This window comes from Macaca thibetana, chromosome 1 (assembly GCF_024542745.1).
Source record: "Macaca thibetana thibetana isolate TM-01 chromosome 1, ASM2454274v1, whole genome shotgun sequence".
NCBI classification, from domain to species: Eukaryota; Metazoa; Chordata; class Mammalia; order Primates; family Cercopithecidae; genus Macaca; species Macaca thibetana.
This window is the reverse complement of record NC_065578.1, coordinates 124,468,942-124,476,263: the sequence shown is the minus strand read 5'-3', so window position 1 is coordinate 124,476,263 and position 7,322 is coordinate 124,468,942. Positions and strand designations below refer to the sequence as shown.

Genomic DNA, 7,322 nt, shown 5'->3' with positions numbered 1-7,322 from the left:
TGTGTATAAAATCATCAAGGCAGAAATAGTTTCCCAACAGATTATATTTTCTACATGGTAGTCATGAAGTCACTCACTCCACCTTCTCTTACGTTAAAATAGAATTTAAGGCTTTTCCACAGTGTAAGATATCAAACTTTTAGACTGCCATGATATCCTGTGGGTCTTCTGCAGTTTTTTCTGTATTCACTAGAAAGTGAATGAATAATTCACTTTTTAAAAATGTTTTATTTCCTGTCTCAGTATTCTTCTTGCTGCATCCCATTGTTGATTTCTTTTTTCTTACTGGGGCACCATCTTGGCTTTTCATTACATTTAAGACCAGTTTGACATTCCTATGTCCAAAGCTCTTCCTCTGTGTGGGATGATTTGTTTTTTAATGTGACTGAACACTACATTTCATACTTGTCACTTAAGGATGTCATTCTGGGCCCACGAGAGCTCTTTTCAAGGTATCAAGTGATCAAAATCATTTATACAGGGATCTCCTGAAAACACATGTGACCATCTATCTTGGGAAGTCTTGCAAACCTGATACTATTTTGTTGTTTTCATTCAGTTTGCCCATATATTGAAAAGAACAGGGCCATGAGCAGTTCTTATGGAATACTGCTTGATATATATTTTTCTGAGTTGGACTAACACCACTGATGTGTGGTTGCATTCCACTAACAGAACATGGCAACATCAAGGTCATGGTCTTGGTGATAGTAGTTGGTAGTTGATGATCCTCAGTGTTGCTGTGCAGTAGGTGAGTTTGAGGTGAGAGGAACGAGTAGGAAAGAGTGGTCCCTGAACCACTTTCTCAGCTTTCATCCCCACCTAGGTTTTGTGAGCCTGGAACTTGGGAGACTGTTCTGTAGCCCGGGTCTCCTCAGTTTGGCTGCTGGACTAGCCTGAGTTGAAGGTGCAGTGGGTGTGACCCTGGGCTGCCCAGCATTCATGTGGAAGTGAAGGAAGGAGGACTGGATCAATCCCATTTGAAAGCATCCCTCTCTGCAGCCCCCACCATCCTCCAACTACACTGTGTAAGGATACTGCTTTGAGATCTATCAAAGGCTTTAAGTCAATGTATTTTCTGGTGTCTGGGAGACCTGACATTCTGTGGCAGAATGAAAATCTGTCAAGTTTTTTCATTTAAAAAATAATGAAACTGCAGGTTCACAAAGTTACGTGGCTTACTTGAGGTCACACAGGGATGAATTTTGAGCACTGCCAATAAAAGCAATCACAACAATTATTCAGTAATTACTCATGGGATACATAAATTCAGTAAATATTCATATAATTATTCAGTAATTATTCATTGACCAATTCGTACCAGGCATTTTGCTCAAAACTGCACATATTTGGACATCGTATCTTCATCATAATCCTTAAGGTAATGCTATTATCCATAAGAATCAGCCAAGAAACCTGAAGAAGAGGGATAGCAAATCATGTATTTGGCCATATTTCCATTTTTTTGGTTTTTGTGATGCTGGAAGAATGACCAGAATGAGTCACGGGAAGAATATACATTCCCGTATTATTTTCCAAGTCAGAGATGTGCCCTCCTAGAGTACTGGGACCAAAATTCAGAAGTGTCTGCAACCTTTCTTTAACAGTATGGGAAATAACCTCTATCACCTGGAATTTCCCTGGAACTTTGGAATATACAATAGAAGTATGAGACCTGGGTCTTCCCTTGACTGTATTTAATTCACTCTTCTATGGAATACCAATGATTCTCACTAAGACTTTTGCCTTTTTATAATCACAATGTATGTTTTATGAAGAAGATTTTACTGTTTGCTCTATTTAGAAAGAATAAATATAAGCTATGGTTTAGGTTTTATGCCCTGGACTTAATATTTTTGTGATTTCTGTTTTGAGATTAAATTCTCATGTAAATAGAAAAATACTTGTTATTATTTATAAGAGCAAATTATTGGTTTGAGTTTTTGAAGTCGAAGCACAAACTTTTGATTTTATGTTTGTTTGTCCTCATCAGTGCCACTCATTGTCTCTTGGTATGACCTGGTTGTGCCCCTGCACTTACCTTTGTTCTGCTGAACCATTTCCACGAACTGTCCAATTCCATCAGTGATTCGGGCTCCTCCCAAGGCTGCCTGAAATGGGCACAGGGATCAGGACGTCAGACACAGTCCAGACACAAAGGCAACCCATACTGTAGAGCAGGCAGCTGTGTTCCCACTTCCTGGAGTTGGCAGCGATGTCCTAGGACAGGAAGGAATGCCTTCTCTTTTAATAGGCAGTCCGTTCTTCATGTCTCAGTGCCTCTCATCTAGTGAACACAACTGTCCTGAACATGAATGAACTTGCTAACTTTCTGGTTTCTTGCTAGGAGGCTAGAATAGATTTATAAGACTTCCTTATTTACCCATGTCTGCTGAAGTCTGAATTCTTAGCAGTATGATTCCTTTTCTTGTAAGGATCAGCTTAAGGAAGATTGGCCCCATTGCCATGCGAAAGAGGTAAAGTTAATTTCTACTCAAAGCGTACTTGAATTTGAAACTAGGTCTTCCACTGTTTCAAAGTCAGACTGTCACTGCTTCAGGCATGTGTCCTGAAGGGCTTGTGTCTCTGTTGTACTCAGGATAAAGTTATTTATCATCATGGCAAGTTATAATTAATTAGCCATAATATAATTAATTATCAAGATAAAGTTGTTTATCATAATGGCAAGGACAAATTTAGAAGACTTATTAAACTTACTTCTTTATTTCCCCAGCTGGCCAGGAAGTAGTCAGTAGCTACTGATATCATTAGTGTCCTCTGAATACCTTAGCTGTGTTAACTGCTTTGACTCCACATGGAGCTGAGGTGTTGGCATACTATACCTTGAGATGCTGAAATATGGCTGAAGTCCAGGATCACTGGCCCAGGACAGGTCATCCAGCTGTTGAAAACAACCAGAAGGGAAACCAGGCCATCCACTGAGGTCATCTCATGTGGCATGCATGGGCCACTGGTTCCAATGAACCCAACATCACTACACTTCTCATGACTCACTGGTCACTAGACTGAGAATTCTATGAAAGCTGGGATCCCATTTTACTCATCTCTCTGTTCACAGTTCTTAGCTAAGGGCCCAGCACGGAGGGGCCTCTCAGCAGTGTTCATCAATGATTGAATAAAAGTGATTGCAAACCTCCAATCCTCTCACCTACATTTTCTGTCCCAAATGTCTTGTAAGGGATGCTCTTTCTCTCAGGATGCTGCAAATCCCCTTCCCTGGAGAGGCACCTGCTTTACACCATCCATGCCCCAGGATCATCCCCTGTGGAAGCTTAGAGAAAGAATGGTCTGTCCTGAAAATTTTCTCTTATGGTTCCCCCTGTCATTAGGAGCAATGCCCTTTGGCATACCCTCCCATCCTCTGGGCTGCTACAACACCTCAGTTTGGTAGAACTACCATATTTTGTTGAAATGATCTGCTTGTGTTCTCCCACTCACTGGCTTGAGATCCTCTGGGGAGACATTAAATATCTGACTCCCAAGTACTTAGCACAGTATAAAGAAAATTAAATACCCAGTAAATATTTATAAGAAACCTCCCTCAACTGTAAGGACAGAAGAATATTATTAGTATCAGTGATTCATATACAAGCAAGGGACACTTACTCTGGCACCTGACCTAGGGCAGAGCTGTTTAATGTAAGAATGGATGTCTCCAACCCTTCTCCCAGCATGGTTATTCTCTCTAACCCACACTGACCTGAAGAGCATCCACTGCTACGGCAGCCCCAGGCTCAAGGCTCCTGGGTCTGGGGCGGGGGCTCATGGTGGCATCCTCCCCGTCTTGAAGTTGCTGCTGCCCTTCACTATAAACCAGCTCTGAGTCAAGAGAGTAAGTTTCTCTCTCAGTCCCACTGCTCAGCTCACACTGCTCCCTGACAGCATGGATGATGGTGGGCATTGACCATTTCCCCTGAAGCCTCTGACCCAATTTGTCCTTATTCTCCCCTTCTTTGGTTTTCATTTACCAATGGCTTGTGGTTATTCTCTTCCCTTAAACCTGCTGACTTTCTTTCTTCCATCTGTTCCCTCAATTCTGGGCTTCCAGGGTGTGGACTCAGCTCAGGCCCCTGCAGGAGACACACAGAATCAGGTCTCAGCTTCAGGTCCTGGGCAGCATTAAAAACCATCTCTGCTCCTCAGAAACTCAGAGAAAACACAGCAGGAAGGGACCTCAGAGAGGAACAATAAGCCCCTACTTTACTGACAAGGAAAGTGAAGTCAAGAAAGACTAAGACTCTCCCAGGCTCCGTCACCACATGGTGGCAGCAGATTGACCACACAAGCCTTGGCCTCAGCCTCCCTGTCCAAAGCACCTAACTCACCCTCCAGGAACTCACTGCTGCATTTCAGAAAACTTTGGATCAAAAATAGCAATTTCCACTGTGAAAACAAAAATAGTAAAAGGGCATTTCCTTGGACAAACCCTTTATCACTGTTCTGTAGTCCTAGTACTTATACTTGGTCAGTTGTCTTTCGCTGGCTGGTAGATTGGGGCAGGGAGCACATAAGGATTAAATAGTGCTTGACACAACCTGCTTTCCCGGCCTGGGATCTCAGCCCCTCCATTCTTTTTCAGAAACTTTCCTCTGCTGTAACTGCTGAAGAGTCCAGGCCCTCATGTGGGTCATTTCTCGATGAAGACCCCTGTTACTTTCTTCCTCTCTTGAAGGGCAGAGATTGGTTCTGGGACCCTACAGTCCTAGGTTTTCTTCTAAGCCAGCCAGATCAGCTGAAAGCAATCATGACTGAGAGAGGTCAGGTCAGCGAAGAGAGTCCCAGAGGAGCAGGGGGTCACAAGGACAGCCCCTCATGGAGATGGTCAGGACCATGACATGGGCAATATCTGACCAATTCTGCTAGGGAAGATGCGCCAGGGATTAAGGGGAGGATGCTGCCATAAGGAGAAAGGTGAAGAACCAAAGGAGTGCCAGAAGAAGGAAAATAAAATGATTTGAATAAAGATAGAAATGCAGAGCCCAGAGGCAAAGCCCCACGTCACACACAGAGGGTTAGTTCCAGGCTGTGGATCCTAATCAACAAATTCCTGCTGGATTTTGCTTAGCCCCATTTCAAAATGATTTTGGATCAGTGACTTTGTTCCTTCCACTTTCCCTCTTTTTGAACAAGAATCACTAGTGTTGTTATTCTATGACTGTCCCACCATTGCACGTTGAGGGCAGATAAGCTTTGTTCAGTTTCACAGGTCAGCAGAGGTAAGGGAATTATGTCAAGGATTTGTACTTGGGCCAGGTGCAGTGGCTCACACCTGTAATCCTAGCACTTTGGAAGGCCAAGGCGGACGGATCCCCTGAGCTCAGGAGTTCGAGACCATCCTGGCCAACAGGGCAAAACCGCATGTCTGCTAAAAATACAAAAAAAATTAGCTGGATGTGGTGGCACATGCCTGTAATCCGAGCTTCTCGGGAGGCGAAAGCAGGAGAATTGCTTGAACCCAGGAGGTGGAGGTTGCAGCGAGCCAAGGTTGTGCCGCTGCACAGCATGCTCAACAGAGCGAGACTCCCTCAAAAAAAAAAAAAAAAAAATCTGTACTTAATGGACAGAAGCCTCATTCACGCTTGGTGTAGATGATTTAGATGAGATTTTAAACTTTTGATCAGATTAGATCTACATGACACTTTGAACTAATGCATTAATGATATGAGACTTGGGAACCTTAGGTGAGAGGGTAAGCGTATTTTGCATCTGGGAGAAACGTGAATGTGTGGGGATGAAAAGTTGAACTGTGATAGGCAGAATTTCTAAAATGGTCTCCAAACATGCTGTACCCTTATCTCTGGAACCTGCTACGGTGATGAGACATCATTCCTGTGATTATGTTGTTACATGGCAGTTATATGACCTTAAAGAGTGATATGGTTTGGCTCTGTGTACCCACCCAAATCTCATGTTGAATTGTGATCCTGACTGTTAGAGGTGGGGCCTGGCAGGAGGTTATTGGGTCATGAAGGTGGTTTCTAATAGTTTAGCACCACCCCCCAAGTGGTGTTTCATGATAGAGTTTCCATGAGTTCTGGTTGTTTAAAAGTGTGTAGCACTTCCCCCTTCTCTCTCTCTCTCCTGCCAGCCATGTGAAGACCATGCCTGCTTCACCTTCCGCCATGATTGTAAGTTTCCTGAGGCCTCCCCAGAAGCAGAAGCCTGTACAGTCCACAGAACCATGAGCCAATTAAACCTCTTTTCTTTATAAATTACCCAGTCTCAGGTAGTTAATTATAGCATTGCAAGAACATACTAATACAAAGGCTGAGCTTTCCTGAGTAGGCCAGATCTAATCACATCACTCCGTAAGTGCCAGAGCTTTCTCTAGTGGGTAGGAGAAGATAAAGTCAGAGGACGGGAGCTTGAGAAGAATTCCACGAGCTGTTGTTGGTTGGAAGGTGGGAAAGACCAAGTGAGAAAGAATGCAGGTGGCCTCTGGAGTCAGGGTGTCTCCTGGCTGAGAGCCAGCACAGAAGAAGGGATCTCAGTCCTCCACCCACAAGAAGATGAATTCTACTAATACATCTGTAGTGAACTTGGAAGAGTAGCCTGAGCTCTAGATGACAGCACAATCAGCCCATAACTGGATTTCAGTCTCCTAAGACCCTGATCATAGAACCCAATCATTTCATTCCTGATTTCTGTGGTTTCAAACCACTAACTTGTTATAATGTGTTAATAGGCAGCAACAGAAAACTAGTTACAGATGCATATCTCCACTCTTTTTTTCTTTGAGACAGAGTCTCACTCTGTCGCCCAGGCTGGAGTGCAATGGCACAAACCCAGCTCACTGCAACCTCTGCCTCCCTGGCTCAAGCAATTCTCTGCCTCAGTCTCTCGAGTAGCTGAGATTACAGGCATCCACCACCACACCCATCTAATTTTTTGTATTTTTAGTAGAGATGGGGTTTTATCATCTTGGCCAGGCTGGTCTTGAACTCCTGACCTCGTGATCCACCTGCCTCAGCCTCCCAAAGTGCTGGGATTACAGGCATGAGTCACCGTGCCTGGCTTCTACTCTTGATTTTATATTTTCACATACTTATGCTAATCCTTGTAAGCACAAAAAAGTAAAAAAGTACAGGACTACAGTGAAATGTTATACTCACCTTTATGTGAGTACTGTAAGGGCTGTTCCAGAGCCCTTGCAACCTGAAAAGATAATGAAGGGCATTTCAGGCAGGTGAGTAGTGTCTCTTCAATGTTACCAACCAAATTTCTGAAAGAAAAAAGATGGTAAAATTAATTCCTGGCCGGGCATGGTGGCTTATGCCTGTAATCCCAGCACTTTGGAAGGC

The 7,322-nt window shown here is 43.6% G+C and overlaps 1 protein-coding gene across 1 annotated transcript in view; it reads left to right on the top strand.

Moving 5' to 3' along the window:
• The window catches only part of S100A10 (S100 calcium binding protein A10), an 87,735-nt gene that overhangs the window by 52,781 nt on the left and 27,632 nt on the right, over positions 1-7,322 (top strand). The window lies entirely within an intron of this gene.